Here is a 21,938-nt window from a genome sequence, read left to right as displayed (position 1 = left end):
GCGGTTCTAACGGAGTACGGTGCAACCTTTTTCAAGAATATTATACGAATTTTTCCTAATCTAGGTATCTTAAGGCTATCCCTTCTTTCTTTTGGCATGATCCATACGATACGAACGAAACGTGCAAATGCACAAATTCCATGAATGACTATATTCATAGAAGTATAAGAGATATCTATGTTCTTGAATTTTCGTGTGTCATAATATTTTATCATCTGTTCATGGATCTCAGATAAATATGAAAGCTGAAAAGAGTTTACTTTATGAAATTACTCAAAGGCTAAATGGTCTTATGAAGCTCCGAAAGATTTCTTAACGTATTTTTCATGTATTGCATTCATGTGCATTAGCCCATGACCAGATGGAGTTATATACGTGTATATATGTAAATATATGTATATGGGATATGGGAAAGGTTACGGCGTTATATACGCACCACCAACTGATCAGCTGGTATATGATGATGATGTGGCCCATAGTGGCTGAAATATGATTCAAACGGCATTATATACGCATATATATGTATGTATTCAAATGGCGTTATATACGCGTATATATGTATGTATATATATGTACATAGGATATGGAAAAGGTTATGGCATTATATACGCACCACCACCTGATCAGCTGGTATACGTTGATGATTTTGCCCATAGTGGCCATATGATATGATGGGATGCCCTCAGAGGTTGATGATGTTACGAGACATGTACCTACGCACGATATGACATTCATACGCATATGCATGACGCTAAAAGTATTTCATGATTTACAGAGTTATTCAGACTTACAGTTTGAGTCATGCACTCTATATGTCTTCCATGTCTCTTATGTATTTATTTATGTACCTTACATACTCAGTACATTATTTGTACTGACGTCCCTTTTGCCTAGGGACGCTGCGTTTCATGTCCGCAGATCTCGATAGACAGGTCAAGAGCCCTCCATGTAGGCTATCAGCTCAACGAAAGATGTTGGTGCGCTCCATTTGCTTCGGAGTTGCTTGTTTGATTAGTATGAGTTAGATGTATATTGTTTGGTATGGCGGGACTCTGTCTCAACCTTTATGATATTTATGTATTCTTAGAGGCTTATAAACATATGTCGTGTACATAAAAGATTGTATAGCCTTATTGGCCTATGATTCAAGTTTTTAAAGAATCATGTTGGCCTATTAGGCCCGTATGTCATGTGTATATGATTATGTAATAAGAAAGATAATTTACGTTGTTACTCGGTTGAATAAGGTACCAGGTGCCCGTCGCAGCCCATCGGTTTGGGTCGTGACAAAAGTGGTATCAGAGCAATTCTATCCTAGGGAGTCTACAAGCTATGCTAGTAGAGTCTTATTTATGGGTGTGTCGTGCACCACACTTATAAGCAGGAGGCTACAGGGCATTTAAGACTGTCACTCTTTCTTCTTACTCTAGATCGTGTGGTAGAGCTCACTTATAAGAATTCGAGTCCCTAACTTCTATTCGTAATAAGACGATGCCTACATTCAGAAAGACGATCGATAAGAGATACAACTGTGGGATTATTGATTTAGAGGAACTCGATTTTGCATCTTGCTTATGATAAGTAAATGTGAAATCTTTAGCAAATCATAGATGTATTGAAAGGTGTAAGCCTCTTGGTAAGGATCTTGAGGCAAGAATACATATCCACCATAATGGTGAAAGACAATGAGAGATTTAGAAGGTAAATACAAGTGTCAACAACTAAAAGAAGTAAGATGAACAAAAGTACGAGGCACCCAGTTAATGAAGGTTAACGGTGTTTATAATTCAGGCAGAGGAATGTAAGCTTTTTGAGTTATATTCAATTGTAACAGAGGTATGTATAATTGGCCGTACCCATCTCAGTGATGCCCTATGGGGGCTAACAGACATAGTTTAAGAAAAGGACGAGTTATTAGGATCCGGCTGGGGATATAGTAACCCAAAATAGTGAATGGATTGGTAGAGTTAGTTGATGTTTCCAAAGGATAGTGCAAACGTGGTAATGGATCTCTCTGTGAGACACCTCGATGGTACACCCTAAAGTAGTACAGCTAGATATGAGTACTACAAAGACATCCACTATAAGCCTTGATTGGATAAATATTACCTTAGTGTGGTTCGCGTCCCTAGTAAAGCAAGAACGTTAAGCAACTTGAAGAGCCACTGGATGGAGCAAAGGAAATCTAAAAGAGAAAGAATATCATATTGAAATTTTCACAAGAAAAGGGATATGTAAAAATATTAGCAGAATAATGAGAAGAGAGATAAGGAAGCATTATGAATAAGGTGTGATACATGGATGAAAACGGTAGAGTGTTACAGAACCTATAATCAAATGAAGGAAGAGATGAAAGGTGATAGGCCTCAAGACAACGAAAGAGTATAGGCCATAAGGTTATGTCCTCATTTCGAGAAATAAGTTTGTGACTCCAACGCGACTACCAGAGGGGAGAGTTAATCCTAGAGAAACGGAAATCAGTATGGACTGGTAAACAAGATAAACCAAATATGAATTAGGGACTGAATAATTGGAAAGTACTCGGCATCATGGGAATTTCATATTTCATTCCGGCGGTAATAGAATGGACCATAGAAGAAGATTCACGATGAATTCAGAGAATAGTCATTCAGGGAGACGCTTCCCTAGAGCAAGCAATATGAGCAAAGTTATTAAGAGACTGTATGTGCCAGTTACGCTAAGTGTCACCCTCGCGAGTAAGGGAATTTGTCATCCTTGGTACAGGAGAATTGCTGCAAGGCGAGTAAGGATCATTGATGTTAAGAAACGACGCCAAAGATGAAGAGGAAAACATCTATAGGTAGATCCTCGTAGCTCCAACTCTTAGTATTCCCCTAGAGGGGGAAATATGGAATGATAAAAGGAAGAATGCGATAAAAATGAGAAAGGGTTGAGATTGCACTTATCCAAATGCTACAGGTATGCTACGATTCCAGAATATTATGCAAACGCATTGTCAAGGAGAAGAAGTAAGGGTTCCTGCCTGAGATGTTATTGATAATTAAGGAGCTAGTGCGAGACGTAAGTTAAGACCATAGAAATAACCCAAGGAAGATTTCACGGAATATTGACATGAGGATCGGCCAACGAGTAGTTAGTAATTAATTCAGGAAGAGCCTAGTCATGGCTAGTCAAGAGGATACAGACAAGACAGCATGTCATGCAAGATATAGATAGTAAAACCCAATATAGTGAATTTAGCCTCATAGTTAATGACATTGTAATACTTGAGAAGTATTCAAATAGGAGTTGGGGTAGTTAAAGGTACCGTATGAGTATTACGAAATAAAAGATAGTTCCACTGGAAAGACAGTCAAAACTTTAGTTCAGAAGCAGCCGAACGAGCATATGAGTATGGAGGTAAGTAACTAAAGATAATTACAAGTGAGCACGAACATCAAAAATACTATCGAGAATACGGTATAATAAGCTCATAGCTTTACGAGAGTCAAGGGTTCTCCCTAAGTACTACAATGAAAGACTAGTTGAGGAGATAAGAAATAAGGCTTCAACCTAAGCACAACGACCTAAAGAGAAAATGGTCGTGTAACAACAATATCGCAATAACATTGTAAGCATTCCAAAGGAAAGTGGCATTCACCATGGTTAACGAACGAGAAGTAAGAATTAGAACTAATATTCGAGATCATATGAGTTGTGTGAAAACTCTGGAAATTGTGGGCACTAGGATAAGCTATGTAGGGACGCAACAAGGGGCAGAAAAACCAGGAAAAGTAATTACACACGTTTAAAGAAAGATGAGATGGAACAAAAGGAATGATTTAATCAATGATCCCGAGTTACTACGTTATGGATACACTCAAGAATTTGGAGCATTATCTAGGTAACATATTTGTTGATAATCATACAGCCATAGAAGACTCTGATACAAGTTAAAAGAAAGAATTGAGCCCAGGGCATAGACAAAGGATTGAATTGTTAGAAGATTGTATCATGGATATTCCATAACACCCATGAAAGGCTAAGGTAATAACTGATACCATGAGCCACGGATCAGAGAATAGTTTAAGCCTACGTAAAGGCTGATCAGAATGAAGAGGAAACTAAAGAATTACATCACCGAAGTAAATTAGGAGTCTGATTATTGGACCTAGAAAAATTATAGAAGTTGTGCTGGAGAACATGACAGAATCACTCTTAATATCATATGTTCAAGATAAATAACACAACAACCATAATCTATAATGTCTCTACAAGGAAGCCAGTTAGAAGAAGTACCGACCTCATAAGAAGTCAGTATGAAGCTCACACCGGATTGTGTATGTACCAGAGTTGCGAATATTATATTAGAGCTTCAAGTTATGAACGTGAATTACACCTAGGTAGAAGGGAGGTTATGAAAGAGATAGAAAATATGATACGAGATTTTAAGAAAGTAAGGTTAAAGTGAACAACGTACGAGGCACTAAAATGCAAAAAGTTGTGAATAATCCATACTTCAGATAGAAGGTTATAAGCATGAGGATTCAATATCTAGGAATGATAGCGGCATCGTTAGCGGCATATCTTCCAGCCTATGGTTTCTACATATCGAGAGGTGTAGTTAAAAGAGTATAGAAGAGTTAGAGATAATGTGACGTCTCGCTTGACGTTCTAGAATAACATAAGGAAATCTAAGTTGCAAGAAAGTTGAAGGAAAGTTGCGAGTAGTACAAATGGATATGCATAGGTCGCAAGCTAATGTATGGTAGAGGGATAAAGTTTTAAGAAAACATGAGTAAGGATAAGGAAATGCAAGTGAAAAGGTGACGAGAATGGATAAATCCGCGGGATTAAGTCCATGAAAACAAGAGAGATAATGGTTTCTCTATGTTATTGAAAGTTCAGTATAGCCTAAATGAACTCAAAGGAGTTTAAGATTAATAGCAATTAGAAAGAATGAAATGTTGACCTGGTAATAAAATGAGGGTATAATTTTGACAGATAAAGAATGACGTTTGGGCCTTCGATTGAATAATGATTTGAAAAAAAAGAAGAAAAGGAGAAAAGATTTCGCTGGCGGCACGAAATTAGGATACCCCCATAAGGTGAATCACATTGAGACACTATAAAATATGATTATGAAAATCACTTCAAATATTCTTCGATGCAACGTAAGCCTAGTGGTAATGTATTACATAAGAAGTTTCAAGTCTTCACATAGAGGATTATAGATAAACATTGAGGTGAATCAACAATGGACAGATACAAGTTACAAAGTATGACATGAGATTAGGCCATGATTCTTAAGACGAACGGTAATGAAGGAGCATTAAAGGACTGAGATGTATACCTAAAATATAGGCAACCAAAAGTAGCTGGGAGCTTGGTAAGCATACCTCAGTAACGATAAATTGAAGTAAAAATTATGATATAGTATAACCCACGTAAATGCAGTAAAGTCATACGAACAGATAACCAGATCTATGAAATAAGATATGGCCATATTCGTAAGTTCTACAAAGTATGAAGCAAAGAACTTCAGTACACCTGTAGATGCCCAAAGAGGCATGCTATTAAGCCTTGTATATGTTTACAAAGTAAGGCCTAGAGATTGACTAAAAGATAAAAGGAAAAAAGAAAAAGGAAAGATGAATCGCATAAGAATACTTACAAAGCCAAGGTCATATAGGCTGCATGACAGGAGGTAGAAACAGTTGCGAGATTAGAAAGATTTCAACCACAAGTCATGATATGACCAAAAAGACTAAAGGGGGAATACCCTAGACTTTGGATTGATTCACAGAGCAACTGCTTAAATGGCAAGGAGAGTATTAAGTTATTCACAAGAGCTATAAGTTATGAAAATGATAAGAGCATTAGTCAACATTCGAGGATGAATGTTCCAAAGAGGGGAATGATGTTACACCCCACAATATTACGATGATGTTATGTCCTGCAATATTATATTACGATAATGTTACGCTTTGCAGTATTAAGTTACGATGATGTTGCACCCTGTAGTATTGTACGTTGAATTTGTCGTAAGGTAATTGACATCAGTCCAAGTAAAACATTATTTGGAGAATGTACGGATTATGCTATTTCACAAGTGATGAGTAAATTCATGAAGGTGAAAGGGGAAGCAAGTCAAAGAAAATGAATTTTCGTCAAAGTTTGGCATTTTGGGATAAAATACGGCCGAGCTAAAATACCCGATATTTATGGACTAGTACCATACAAAGTACCCTATGACCATGGTATATGATATATAAAATATATTAAAAAATAAGTAGAATTTTAATTAATTTGATATAATTTTTAAATTATGTAGGTAATTGATTAATTTAACGGGTAAAGAGACATTACCTAATTAACTAATAAGTGAATAAAAATTAATAATTTTCACCCCAAAAACGTGGCAGCTAGCCACATTTTTAAGCTATGACTCTTAGTAGATATTTATTAGGTGGCAACCTAAAATACTAATGAAGACACACCTCACAACTTAAATAAAAGAGTTGAAAAGTAATGTGATAAGAACTCTTTGAATCAAGAGACTCCATGTCAGAATGGTTCAGATATTGAATTCAACCCTTTATTAAATGTTCTGTTAGCAATTCGTAAGTGAGATTTGCACCTTAACCAAAATTACTTAGAAAAATCCTACAAAATTCCTTCATAACAGAACCTTAGAAGTTCTTACCATTCAAGTTCCTACAAAGATATTAATAACGAGACTTTCCTCAACCAAAAGAAATCCAACGAGAATTGTTAGCAACATAAAATTTTGCGGTTCTAACGGAGTACGGTGCAACCTTTTCCAAGAACATTATACGGATTTTTCCTACTCCAGGTATGTTAAGGCTATCCCTTCTTCCTTTTAGCATGATCAATACGATACGAACGAAACGTGCAAATGCACAAATTCCATGTATGACTCTATTCATAGAAGTATAATAGATATCTATGTTCTTGAATTTCCGTATGTCATAATATTTTATCATTTGTTCATGGGTATCAGAAAAATATGAAAGTTGAAAAGAGTTTACTTTATGATATTACTCAAAGGCTAAATGGTCTTATGAAGCTCCAAAAGATTTTTTTAACGTATTTTTCATGTATTGCATTCATGTGCATTAACCCATGACCAGATGGCGTTATATACGCGTATATATGTAAATATATATATATGGGATATGGGAAAAGGTTATGGCATTATATACGCACCACCACCTGGTCAGCTGGTATATGATGATGATGTTGCCCATAGTGGCTGAAATATGATTCAAACGGCGTTATATACGCATATATATATGTATGTATTCAAACAACATTTTATACGCGTATATATTTATGTATATATATGTATATGGGATATGGAAAAGGTTATGGTGTTATATATGCACCACCACCTGATCAGCTGGTATACGTTGATGATTTTGCCCATAGTGGCCGTATGATATGATGGGATGCCCTTAGAGGCTGATGATGTTACGAGACATGTACCTATGCACGATATGACATTCATACGCATATGCATGACGCTAAAAGTATTTCATGATTTACAAAGTTATTCAGACTTACAGGTTGAGTCATGTACTCTATATGTCTTCCATGTCTCTTATGTATTTCTTACATACTTAGTACATTATTTGTACTGACGTCCCTTTTGTCTGGGGACATTGCGTTTCATGTCCGCATATCCCGATAGACAGGTCGAGAGCCCTCCATGTAGGCTATCAGCTCAGCGGAATATGTTGGTGCGCTCCATTTGCTTCGGAGTTTCTTGTTTGATTAGTATGAGTTAGATGTATATTGTTTGGTATGGCGGGACTCTATCTAGACCTTTATGATATTTATATATTCTTAGAGGCTTGTAGACATATGTCGTGTACATAAAAGATTGTACGGCCTTGTCAGCCTATGTTTCGAGTTTATAAAGAATCATGTTGGCGTATTAGGCCCGTATGTCATGTGTATATGATGATGTAATAAGAAATATATGTGACGTTGGTACTCGGTTGAGTAAGGTACCGGGTACCCGTCGCAGCCCATCGGTTTGGGTCGTGACACTCCCAGTCAACGTGGCCGGCACAACCCAAAATGCCAAATTTCATGTCATCGAGGGAGACGTGAGGTACAACGCCTTGATCGAAAGTCCATGGATACACTCTATGAGAGCAGTAACGTCCACCCTCCATCAAATGATGAAATTCCCGATAAAGGATAGGATTAAGATCGTCTATGGGGAATAACATGAGGCGAGAGAAATGTTTGCAGTACACGATGCGGCCCCAACACTGATACCTCCACCTTTGAAGGAGCTGAAGGATAAGCAAATAGTAAAATAGCGATAACAAGCTACACTCTCATCTATCCTCGACTAAACAAAGCTGGTGACCGTACCGCATCCTTATCACACGCGATTGAAATGTATCAGGGCTCGAAACATCGCCGGCACACTCTACACTAAGGTATGACCATCTTCTTTATCTTTTAATTACATTACACTGACCTGAGTGTAGGTATCCGATCGAATTGGCCAAAGCACTCTCCAACTCGAAGACCTTAGGTTTCAAAAGCATGTATTGCACTCTTTTCCTTCGACCGAGTTTTTATCCCAAAAGGGTTTTACAAGCAAGGTTTTTAACGAGAAAATATCCATATGCTACCTAAGGAAGACTAAACAAGTATCAAGGCTTCTTTTGCAAACAGAACCTCAAATACTGGGGGGCATCCCCTTGAAAGGTCACCTACTAGGAGGAGCCAAGATGCAGTAAGTGGGATCTCGATAGGAAAATAATGTACCAGACCAAATGGTCAAACGAACCGTGTCCGCATAGGACAACTGATCCCCTAACAGTAAATGAATGTATACTTGTACCAAGCAATCAAAGAATACTTCCCAAAAGTATTTTGCGTTTCAAGGAAGCTCGATATTTTTTGCAAGAAACGGCCCAGAGCCAAAAAATGTCCCAAATACTCAGGGACTGGAGTTAATAACTCGAAACAGTACGACCCTTGGGTCGGAGCTTCGAACTCGTAAGCCCTCAATGAGGCAACAACAAGGTCACAAAATAGCTCCAGAGCCAAAAACGTCCCAAACACTCAGGGACTGGCATCGAAAACTCAAGACCACATGACCTCCGAGTAAAATCCTAAGCCCTCAAAGAGGCAATACCAAGTTTGCAAGTAAAGGCTCCAGAGCCAAAAAATGTCCCGAACACTCAAGGACTGGCATCGAAAACTCAAGACCACATGACCTCCGGGTCGGAAACTCCAAAATTGTAAGCCCTCAAATAGGCAATACCATGTTTGCAAGTAATGGCTCCCGAGCTGAGAAATTCTCGATGACTCGGGGACTATTGTCAATTGCCATCTCCTTCGACTTATCAAAACCCGAGGCCATAAAACTACTTGCGGCAGCCTCGGTCCCGTAAGACCTACATAAGGCAACAACAATATCTGTAAGACCTCAAGCAAGGCATGAACCATACTTGTACCAAGTATCCAAAACTGTAAGACCTCAAAGGCATGTAAAACTTGTAAGACCTTATTAAAGGCATAAACTCGATCTCAAAGTTTAGGCTATATATCAAACTTATAAGACCCCTAAAAAGGCATACCCTTGATATAGACGCCGAAACTACTTCACTCGGGACTAAAAGGCTCCGGCCAAACACAAATTACTACGGTCATATGGTTGTACCAGCCAAACTAACGTGACTTGGAGACGTCCGACTGTCACTATAAAATCACAGGCCTTCAATTACTTTGAATATACTTCAAAAAGAACCAGTTAAACAGGCTACCCTCGACATAGGCAAAAGAGCTTCGACCATGTCAGCTCCTAATCACTGGCTTCGAGATACTCAGCCTCCAAGACAAACCTCTCAAGGGCTCGATCATCGCCATATAATGACTCACAATCGAGGTTTTTTATTATACCAACGAAGAGTCAGGCAAACACTATTTTAAAAATCCTTATCGAGGGAATAATAAAGCCTACATAAAAGGTCGCATCGACCCAAGGTGTAAGAGATATTGTCGCCAGCCCACATAAAAGTTTGCATCGACCCAAGGCGTAAGAGCCATTGTCGCCAGCCCACATAAAAAGTCGCATCAACCCAAGGTGTAAGAGCCACTATCGCCAGCTCAGACAAAAGGTCACACCGACCCAGCGCATAAGAGCCTAAGGGCCAGCTTGCAATTCAAAAACGTGAGGGTCGAATGAGCTCGAATCGAAACTCGATTCGGAGACTGAACCCAAAACAGTTAACTAAATATGCTTAATAGCAAAAGTGTAAGAGCCACTGTTGCCAGCACTAAAATCGAAGGTCAAGCGGACCCGGCGCGTAAGAGCCTACAGGCCAGCTTAATGAGCCTCAGGGCCATACCGTGAATCTAAGAATTCCTTCTAAAACCAGTTCATCTGGATAAAATCAAGGCAAAAAGAAACGCAGGAGAAATGAAACCGCGAAGCTTTCCTTTTATTCATATATGCGGAAAAAATACAAGATCCTTTTACAACATACTTCGAAAGTACTATGTACAGAACCAGAAAAGGAAACCTACATCCCCCCTTGGGCACTATGGCATGTCGGCCTCATCCTCGCTATCCTTGGCATTAGACAGAAGTGACTTAGCGCCACATTCGTCCGCCCTCGCCCGCTTCACCTCTTCTGAGAGGTGAAAGCCCCTAGTATGGATCTCCTCTAAGGTTTCCCTTCGAGACTTACACCGAGCATATTCCTTGATCTTGCCCTCGCGGTCAAGATTCCTTTGCAGCTCAGTTTGAGCATCGATAGCATCTTTCAAATAGACCACCACTTTCTAGTCAACCTTAGTCCGGCTCATTACAGCTTTAGCCTGAGCATCAATAACCTCGACCTTTATCTTTAAAAGCTCATACTCGAGCTTCGTAATCATATCTGTTCGAACCAAGCTATTATCACGAGCTAAGCGAAGTTGAACCTCAAAAGCAGAAGCTTTAGCTAGAGCACCCTTCTTAGCTGAAGCCTGAGCGTCCGCGTGAGCCTTTAACTCATCATACTCATGCTTGGCTCGGCCAACATCGTTCCGAAGGCGCTCTAGATCCTCCATCTTTCTCTGCAACTGAGATAAACTAAATATGAGCCTCAGGAGCTAGAAGAAGGAACACACACTCCCTCAGAATGAAAATTACCTGCCCCTTCAGGTAGCTCTCATAATTCAAGCTTTGACTCGCCTCATACCGTAAGTGTGCCAACTCGACTTCCTTTTCATCGCAAATGAGCCTGAGGTATTTATCCCCATCCAAAGCCTTCTACAGCCTGGCCTCACAGCGAAGCAGCTCGAACTTAAGCTTGTCAAAGGTCTGCAAAAGAAACTCAATAAGAAAGGAAAGGCGCGAAACTCAAAGGGCCAGTGCCAAAACTAACCACAGAGTGAAGCCGCTGAACTTCCTCGAAGGTTGAGCACACATCTACTAGTATGGATCCCTCAGCCCCAGAAGAGACGACCCCGATTAGGATACGGTCTCTCGGTGTATACGATCCCAGGTTTTGAGTATCCCTCGAAGTACCTTCAACAGAAAAGGAAGACGGCAGTGGGGGGAAACCGCCTTTACAAAACCAAAAATCATGGGTGAAGCAGGCTCAGTCAATACATCCTCTCCCAGCCCTCGATCTAGGTTGATCTTGCTTTGAGCACCATCGCCCCGCATAGGCATTTCTTGCTTATTTTTATCATTCTTTAGCCCGGAAGCTGGCAATCTTTCCCCATCTACTAAAGGGCACGACCTCACTTTGAGGGAGTCCCCGATGCCTATAATGACAGAGTTAGTATGCAAAAAGAAAAAGCACCCTTTCAAGAGAAAAAGGGGGGGAGCGAATCACATAGCATGTACCGTGGTGTTTTGCGTCCCACCTATCCTTAGATAAAGCTCATCACTTACGCTCATTGAAAGTTGAGTGGGTTGCCAACTCCCAAACCCAATCCGGCAAATCGGGAACCTCGCCTGGCATCCACAAAATCACTGCAGAAAAAGAAAAAGGGGTGCATTTACGAAGCCAGCCTTCGCCATAAATAAACTAAAAAGGCACGAGTGTACCACTTACGTGTAAAAATTCCATTCCTCAGGAAATGGCAGGACCTCCACTAGAATAATATCGACAGTCAGTACCCAGATGAATTGACTCATCCATCCCCGATCTCCGTCTTCTTTATCGTCAATAACGAAAGGCGTTGTCGATCGGCATCGCAGGGTCAGCAGGCCTCGATGGTGAAAGGGCTGATACAGCCTGATGAGATGACTGAGAGTGAATTCAAGACTTGCTTCTTCCACGAAGAACCTCATCATTAATACTATTAGCCAAAATGATGGGTGAATCTATGCCAAGGTAACCTGGTACTTTCAACAGAAGTCAAACATAACCTCATAAAGGGGGGCCAGCATAAAGGGGTACGTGTACACATTCAAAAACCCCTCGGCATAGTCCATGATGCTCTCCTCCGGGGAAGGTACTCGCAATGCCATCTTTTCTTCCCATCCATGGTCTGTCCTCACCAACTCAAGGTGCTCCTCTCCTATTAAAGAGATGAACTCTGAGGCATATTCTCTATAACCTCGAACTTTGGGAGTCTCTTCTGACGGGAGATTCCCTCCCGAAGCAAAGCGCCCATAGGCGAAGCTCTCTCCTCCTTGCAAAGCGAATTCGGGTGTAGCAGCCATGGCTATGGTAAAACGAATAAAGGGAAATGAAGACTTGGGCGAAAGCTTTGAGTTAAAGGAAAATTGGCGCAGGAAAGGAGAACTCTATGAAAGAGGATAACTACTCAGAATAGTGGAACCTCCAAAAGGGCGAAGACAACCCTATATATGGGAAAAGAGGCGATCATCTGCCTGCCTCAAAGGTCGACTAAAAATATCGGCTAAATCTTTTGTCGCTTTGGAAAGATATGCCAGCGGAATCGCCTCAGTGACTTCATAACCGTATCGTACACTCGATGCTGCCATACAACGTTTTAGGGTTGAAGACCCCACCTCAACCAAGTCCTGAGATGGGACCCAATCTCGATGACCTCCATCAAAAAGAAGTTAGGCTCCAGGAAAACATTGGCATCATTGCAAGTCCCGAGATGGTACCCAATCTTGAGGACCTCCATCAAAAAACAGTTAGGCTCTAAGAGACCAATGCCCTCACTATACGTACCGAGATGGTACCCAATCTCGAGGACCTCCACTGAGAAGAAAACATGCTCCAAGGGAACATTGATATCATTACAAGACTCGAGATGGTACCGGATCTCAAGGGCTTCTCTCAAGAAGAATATAACGCTTAAACTCTACTAATATGGGCTTGGCCTCGGGGTATCATCTAAACTTGGGTAAACCCTCATTTGGGATCTATCTACAACGCCTTAAGGCTATCTACACTAAGATCAAAACAAGTTTCCAGGTGGCCCGAGTTTGAGCAAACCCCCACTCGGGGACTGTTCTCGAAAGCCTAAAAGAAGTCTCTATTCTCGGGCTTCCGAGAAAATTCCCCTCGAAGATTATTGCAGGGTCTAAAGGCTAAGTCTCAGTCTGAGGGTTCGAAGCCCTACTCTCATTCAACTCGAAGTCAGGGTCCTAACGACCCAAGTTTATCAGTCCTATCTGGGATCGGTCCAAGGAACGGCTAAGGGTTCTGTAGGGAGCCATGTTAATCAATCAAAAGTCAGAAGAAATACTCACGCCCGGGCTTGATATTCTCACCAATCGGTGGGGCCATGCACTCAGATTCTTCACAAGCATATATAAAGGGAAATATAGCATACATCAGAGACAAATTGAAGAAACATCTTTATATTCATAAACACTTGATTACAAAAGCCCACGAGGGTTCCTTACACAGAAACAAATAAGCAAGAATATACATATAGTAAAAGCTAAGATCCTAATCTATTCTCGGGGTGCATCCTCGACGACAGTATCTTTGAGTGCCATCTCTTCGGGGGTCTTATCTTTGTCTTCCATAATGGTATCTCCAAGGGAGAAGATGAAGAATAGGAAAGTGAAAAGATGAAGAAGAGGAAAGTGAAGAACCAAAAAGGATGAAAAAAGCCATAGCCCACCAAAGAGCAAAGGCTTTTACCAGGCCAAGAAGATCACGGCCCGGTAGAAGACTTGGAAAGCTTCGGCCTTACTTGCACGTCTACTTGGATTCCAATTCTTGGGACATTGCGTCGCGCAAGTTACCAGCCAGAGGTGCCACTTCACCCCACGGAAAGTAAAATGGATGAAGTGCCATACCAGGCCGGGGTAGGAGGGTAAGCAGCGGTGTATAGTCTGAACGCCCTCATGAGCAGCGGTGTAGAATCCGAATATCTTCCCATGTCATAAGAAATCATCCCCCCTATCTCATCATCTCGAGCCAACAACGACATCAGTAATAACAACAACAACAATGGCAAGTCAATGTGATTTCGCTCAGCGAGGGAAAGGCCATAGCGTGGCTGAAGAGAATGGCACCATGTAACCTTAAGGCCGCGTGCCTCAAACCTAACGGATAATGATGGATGAGGATGAGGAGAAAAGAAGGGTGAAAAACTAATCTGAGCACACTTGAATAAAGAATTAGTTCCAGAAAGCTCCTATTTATAGAGAAAGGACAGAGTAACCAGCAGGCATAATCAATACTCTTTGAAAAATGTAACCGATGGCGCCATCAATTCCTTGAAAGATGTATCGACAGGCGCAATCAATGCATTTTTAGAATTGAATCGGCGATGATATTATCGCTTAGAAGGACGAGAATCTACAGTACATTGAAAGGCGCTTGAAAGATGAAAAGACGGGACGTCTCATTTATCACGGAGGCTCGCGTCATCAATGACGTCATCGCGGGAAATTCGAAGAGATGGATATAAAAATCGTTTCTTATCGTTCTACTCTAAGAAACACGGGGACTATCTATATACGGTAAAATTGGAGGGTCCAATTTTCCATCATTATGATGCCTCGTAAGCACACCTCAAATGTTCGGGACCACGATCGAGCTTTATCCCTCGAGGACCATCGATGCCTAATCTCGATGCAGTATAGACCGACAGTTATAGAGAGAAGGTGGGGAGTTCCCAAAGTGCACAACTAGGGCTGACAAAGTCTAGTGAGCTAAGTTCAAACCCAAATCATGGTGCCAACTAGCTATCCTATCCCCATATCTTTGTAATAAATGCACTTGTACTATGTTGGGATTTCCCCTTATATATAAAGGGGATCCTTGTCATTTTGTAAATATCTGTTGCTCAATACTAAATACAGAAGAACATTCTCTCTGCTCTCTATCAAATTCTCTTGATCTCATTACTTCATTTATTGCTCATATTTATTGTGTTCTATTTATTGTTCTCCATTTATTGCTATTATTGGCCATAAAGAGCCATAATTGATTTATTTATAACTGTTAGTCTCCATCGACCACCCTCGATAGCTCCCAGCCGAGCTTCAGACTCGATCCCGAGGCCCTCGAATAAGCAAGCTCGAGGCCCCGATTATTAATCATTCGGTCTGGTTATCACCTCACTCTCTAGTTCTTTTCTTGATTCCAAGTACTTCACTTAGCATCTATTGCCCTAACAACTAGCATAAAAATAGATCACGTATTTTTAGAAACACTAAATCAAATTTAATTATTATTACCATTTTCATGGTAAACACTAAATCTTTTGAAATTGAATGTGATGCTTCTGGCAAAGGAATAGGCGATGTTTTGATGCAATATTCTAAACCTATTACCTATTTTAGTGAGAAGTTGAGCAGAGACATATTGACTTATTCCACTTATGACAAAGAGTAATATTCTTTGGGAAAGGCTTTAGCCACATGTCAACATTACTTGTGGCTAAGAGAGTTTGTCATTTAAACTGACCATAAATCTTTGAAATATTTGAAAAGTCAAGGTAAGCTTAGTAGGAGAAATACTAAGTGGGTTGAATTCATTGAAGTGTTTCCTTATGTAAGTTCTTACAAATAAGGGAAAGAGAATGTTGTTGCTAATGCACTTTCAAAAGGTATATTTTAGTTTCTACTCTGACATCTAAATTGATGGATTTTGATCAAATCATGGGATTTTATGCTAATAATGTTGATTTTGGCAAGTTTTTTGTAGATTGTAAGTTGGGTCTTTTTGAGAGGTTTAATCTTCAAGATGGGTTTCTCTTTAAATAAAATAATTTTTATATCCCTAAGTGGTCTTTACGTGAAATATTTGTAAGGCAAGCACATTCTGGAGGGCTTATGGGTCACTTTGGAGTCCTAATGACACTAGACATACTTGCTGAAATTTCTTTTGGCCTGAAATGAGAAAAGATGTTGAAAGAATGTGTGCGCAGTATTTTTAATGTAAACAAGCTAAATCTAAAGGGTTACCACAAGGTCTTTACATGCCATTACCTATTCTTACTTCACCTTGTATTGATATTTCTATAGATTTTGTGTTAGGTCTGCCTAGAACAAGATATGACAAGGATAGTACATTTGTTGTGATAGATAGGTTCTCCTAAATGGCTCATTATATTCCTTGTTAAAGACTAATGATGCTTCACATGTTGCTGATCTTTTTGTAAAAAAGGTTGTTAAATTGCATGCTACCTAGAACTATTGTTCGTGATAGGGATGTTAAGTTTTTGAGTCACTTTTGGCGTGTATTTTGGGGGAAGTTAGGTACTAAATCGTTGTTTTTAACTTCTTGTCACCCACAAACTGAAGTAGTTAATAGAACCTTAGGAAACATGTTGAAGTCGATTTTGAATGGTAAATTAACTTCTTGGGAAGATCACTTACATATGATTGAATTTTCTTACAATAGAGCAATTCATTCTTCTACATGTATGTCTCCTTTTGAGGTTTGTTTATGGTTTTAATCCCATTATTCCCCCTGATTTATTACCACTACCTATTAATTATATTGCTAATCTTGATGGTAGGACAAAGGCTGAGATGAAGAAAAAAATTCATGAGCAAACAAGGCTTGCAATTGAGAAGAAAAATGGGCAAACTGCCTTGAGAAAGAATAACGAAAACAAGTTGTTTTTAAACCTGGAGATTTAGTTTGGATTCACTTTGGAAAGGAGAGATTTCCTTCCAAAAGGATGTCAAAGTTGCAACCTATAGGAGATGGCCTATTTCAAGTCCTTGAAAGGATTGGAGACAATGCTTACAAACTGGACCTTCCTGGTGAGTTTCAAGTAAGTGCTACATTCAATGTTGTTGACTTGTCTTTGTTTGATGTAGGATTGAATTCAGGGATTAATTCTTTTTAAGAAGAGGGGAATGATAGCATCAAGGATGAGGATAGAGTTTTGGAAGCTCTAAGAAGGTCATTTACAAGATCTCAAGCTAAAGAGTTGTAGACTAAGGTTGTTGGACTTTAATGGTAAATAAAGAAGATTTTAATTATAGAGGAAGAGCTCAAGCCCAAGAATATGAATTGTACAAGTTTTACAATTATTTGGTAGCTCAAATTGAAGTCCAAGAGGAAGAAGATTGGGTCTCGAACTTAGCCGTTGAAATCCGGCAAAAGGGCACCCAAAAGAGCTTAAAATGAGCTTAAAAGAGGTCCAAAAAGGGCTATTTCAAAAGGAGCCCAATTAGAGTCCAAACAAATGGCTCAAACTCGTAGATTTAAGGTTCGAACCTGCCCCAAAGGAATTTGGCCGCCCACCCTTTTATTTTTTGGATTTCTTTTATTCCTTAACATCCATCCTACCTAATTTTAGTGACTTTTTTTAATCATTGGCAGCCACCCTACCTAATTTTAATGACTTTGTATTCCTTAGCAGCTACCCTACCTAATTTTAAGGACATTTACTCCTATAAATATGGAGTTCTTCTCATTCATTGATGCATTTCATTATTGATTGAGAATATTATACTTTGAGAGTTCTTGTCAACCTTTGTTACTTATACTTTGAGATTTATCTTTCAAGCTTTACTAGTTCAAAGTTCAAGGTAGTAAGATAAATTCTTCATTGTGATATCATTGTTTATTTTGTGGTACTCTTAAAAGGAGATTAATACTAGTTAATAATTGTTGCCTCATGTTACTCATAAAGTTGTCAAGATCCGAAACTATTATTTTTGATTTATTTTTATGTAAAGGCATTTGATTTCTTCAATAAATCAAAACATTGTTGCTTGGATCTTGTCAAGGCTACAGACCTTGCATTCTTGGAAATTCCTTCCTTTATTTTCTACACTTTAATTCTAGTTGTTCAACTCATTATTGTTATTGCTTACGCATTTACATTTCAGATTCTTACTCTAGTTTAGATTCCCGACCTTGTTGTTATCAGGACAGGTAGTGCACGCATAGGACACGGTTTAGAATTGAATTAGAACACTTCAGGTAAATAACGTTAACATAGTAATTGGATAGCAGGAGATGATAGTCTGTGCCTGCAGAATAATATGAGCAACCCTACTCGAAGGGAGTTGCAAAGTATTATTTATGTTGCACGGGGTGATCCTTTAGGCTACCAAAATGTAAGACCCCCTCCTTATATGATTATTATTCACACTTAGTCATTTAATTAATAACAATTAGGTCGTACCGTGTAACCTTTAAAGATTTGTACTAGTTATCTATATGACTTAATTGCTATCCGATTTTCTTTACACTTGTTCATAATAGAACCTTTAAATTCTTCGTCTTCTCTTGCTTATATGATCACATAGGACAGTTATGATCTAATAATTCACATAGTGTAAACTTTGGCCACTGTCACACACCGACCTCGGGGAGCACAACCGGCGCTCATCAGAGTTACCCCGGTCGAGCAAGCCTGCACAATGCCGTCTACCCAACTCACCCATGAATAAAGAGAAAAATACATTTTATTAATTAGACAGTAAGAGGTCATGTGTACAACACCAGTTCATTCCCATAAGTTGCATCATTAACAAGTCACCAAAATAGTGCACTATACAATCAAAGTTAAAGTGGAACAAATGATATGATTAGAACATTTTAAGTTTAAACTTCCCCAAACAAGATACAACCTACACTATGTCTACGGAGCCTCTAGCAGAAATAAAAGAGTGCTAAGACAATGCTGGCAAAAAGGCCCCGGCTATACCTCAAAATTCTATGTACTAAGGACAAGAGATATATGACCCCGAAATAAAGTGGGGCTCACTAAGTCAACTGAGGAGAGAGTGTGTTGCTATCACTGATCAATACCACCTACTATGGAACCACCTGCATCCATTAAAGTTGCAATGGCCCCGTAAATGGGATGTTAGTACATATGGAATAGTACTAGTATGTAAAACTAAATACCCTCTCATTAAAATGAATAACAGTAAATGGAGAAGGAAAAAGGAAATCATTAAGAGACTCAAACATCATCAAGGTGTCAAGATAGGGGAAAGGTAAATTTCAAGTAAGTTTCAATCTTTTTAAGTTGGGAAATCTTTAGCACCGATACACCATCGTGTTTTTAGAACGGAGTCCAATCTTAGCCCGATCGACTAAGCCATCTCACCCCGAGACATCCACTCACAATACCACCATGTGTGCGGCATGGTGTCCGATTGGCTAAACCATCTCACCGTAATGCCGTGTGGGTCAACATCACATCACATATCGCTAGAAATTATCTTATCCCATTCAAGGGAAAACATCTCAACACATCATTCTTAACCCATATAAGGGGAAACAACCTCATCACATTAACACGAGGATTTACCCATCAATCACTGCTACACTGGCACGTGTAGTTTTGGGGTTAGGTTATTTTCACCTACCCTTCCTCGGTGACTAAACGATACTCCCAACGCATTTATTATTCAGAGGATTTCATACCCCTTTCCTAATCTTTTACACATCTTTCCATTTCACTGGCAGTAGCTGCCACAATTTTAATGTCTTTCTTGCCGCGTTGACCGAAATTCATATTTCATGCTTACTATTTCACTTTCAAACATCATCATTGATCGTCAACATCAAACATTTCTATTCAAGACTTTAAGTGCATATTTGAGCAATTAAGGGTCTTAGGCACACGTGATTTCTTACACAATTTGAAATGATAGCTTTCATTATAATCATGTTTTTAAGTTGTAACATATTAACATGCAGCCCATACTTAAATCACATTCTCAAATAGTAACTCCACATAACAAGAACATTTGGAATACACATTGTACACATAAATCTTTTGACATAAGGCTTATTCAGAATAATCAATTTATAATGAGCTACACAAGATTTACAAGGCCATTATGGGGTTCAATTCTAAAAGAGGAGTTTAGCCAATATACCTCGCTTTGAGCTTTCCTTAATTCACTACATAGTTCCGGAAATCCAATCAACTTTGATCCATTTAGAGATATGGTAAAATTGAACAACAATTACGAAGGGGTTCATGGTTCCAGCTCATTGAGCATTTTATCAAACGCTAGGTGGGCATTAGGATTTCAAGGTCCTCCTATGGTTGATTCCTTCAGCCCAATATCCAATTTAGCTCAACAATCTTCCCCCAACCCTTGATAGTACATGCATACGTAATGGACAATTCCCACACCCAAGAATTGTTTTTATCATTACCTATTTTTAGTTAAATCTCAAAATTAAGGGTTATGGAGTAGAATCTGATCTTTAGGATGAAAGTCTCGTGAGGTTTTCCTTGCTAATTTTCCAAGCCTTGAACAAGAATTGAGAAACAATGAGTATATGAATCCCCTTTCACTCTAGAGCACTTCCCCACTCTCAAAATATCAACCTTTTACCTTAATGGTCTTCAACGACTATATAATAAAATAGGGTCGGGTTAAAATAATTAGAAAAATGAAGTCCTAATGCAGATTTGCAATAGCATATGCGAACGCATAACGCTTCTGCGGTTCGCAAAATGGACCGCATAATAGCCCTCCGAAACTGGGTATTTTGCTGCACTCTACGGCAGGTCTGTGCTCCGCACACCAATTCTGCGGTCACATAATGCGTCGTAGAACTTCCCTCCGGAAATGTTTATGTTGTATCTACGATAGATTATGCGGCCCGCAAAAATGATTATGTGGCCGCATAATGGTCCTAAAATTAGCTCAAGTTTCTGCTTCATTTTGCGGTAGATCTGCGGTCCGCAGATCATTTTTGCGATTACAGAATGGAATGCAGAAACGCCTTGCACTGCCAAAAATTTTCTTCAAATCCCCAACGCCTTGTTCAACCCAAAATGTTAGTACCGTGAGGAGCTTATAATAATTAACACATAAGTCTACCTCAACACCACGAAACCCTAGGTTTTATGTAAAATTTTACGGGGCTTTACAGCTAGGACCCACATTTGTGGACCTCGAAGAGTGCCTAACACCTTCTCTTTGAGGTAATTTGATCCCTTACCTGATCTTTGGTGATGTAGACTAGTTAAAACAGATATATTCACAAATAGGTGCCCTAATGTACCTTAAATTCGTTAGGTGGCAATTCTTCTCTTTTAATACCCATTTAAAAAAAGTTATCACAGGTTGAAACCCGTTTTTGCGAGAAAATGGGACACGACGGAAATTAGTTTCACTTTACACTTTTAGAGGGATGTTTCAAATGTGTTTGGCAAGCATTTGGAGCTCAGTAATGCATTTCACCCATAGACGAGTGGCTATTCTGAGCGGGCTATGAAGATTTTAGAGGATATGTTGAGGGTTCATGTTATTGATTTCAGAGGCCACTGGGACTAGTTTCTACTATTGGCGGAGTTTGCCTACAACAACAGCTAACAGTCCATTATTTAAATGGAGCAACATGAGGTTTTATATGGTAGGCAGTGTCGTTCTCCTATTAGCTGGTTTGAGTCCGGTGAGGCTAGGATGTAGGCTATGAATTTGATTTGTGATGCCTTGGAGAAGGTCAAGATGATTTAGGATCTCCTTCAGGCGACACAGAGTAGGTAGAAGAGTTATGCAGACCAAAAGGTCCGTGATGTATCATAAAGATAAGTCACATGCATTG

Source organism: Nicotiana sylvestris, chromosome 9 (assembly GCF_000393655.2).
Source record: "Nicotiana sylvestris chromosome 9, ASM39365v2, whole genome shotgun sequence".
NCBI lineage: Eukaryota > Viridiplantae > Streptophyta > Magnoliopsida > Solanales > Solanaceae > Nicotiana > Nicotiana sylvestris.
Note: the sequence above shows the minus strand (reverse complement) of the source record.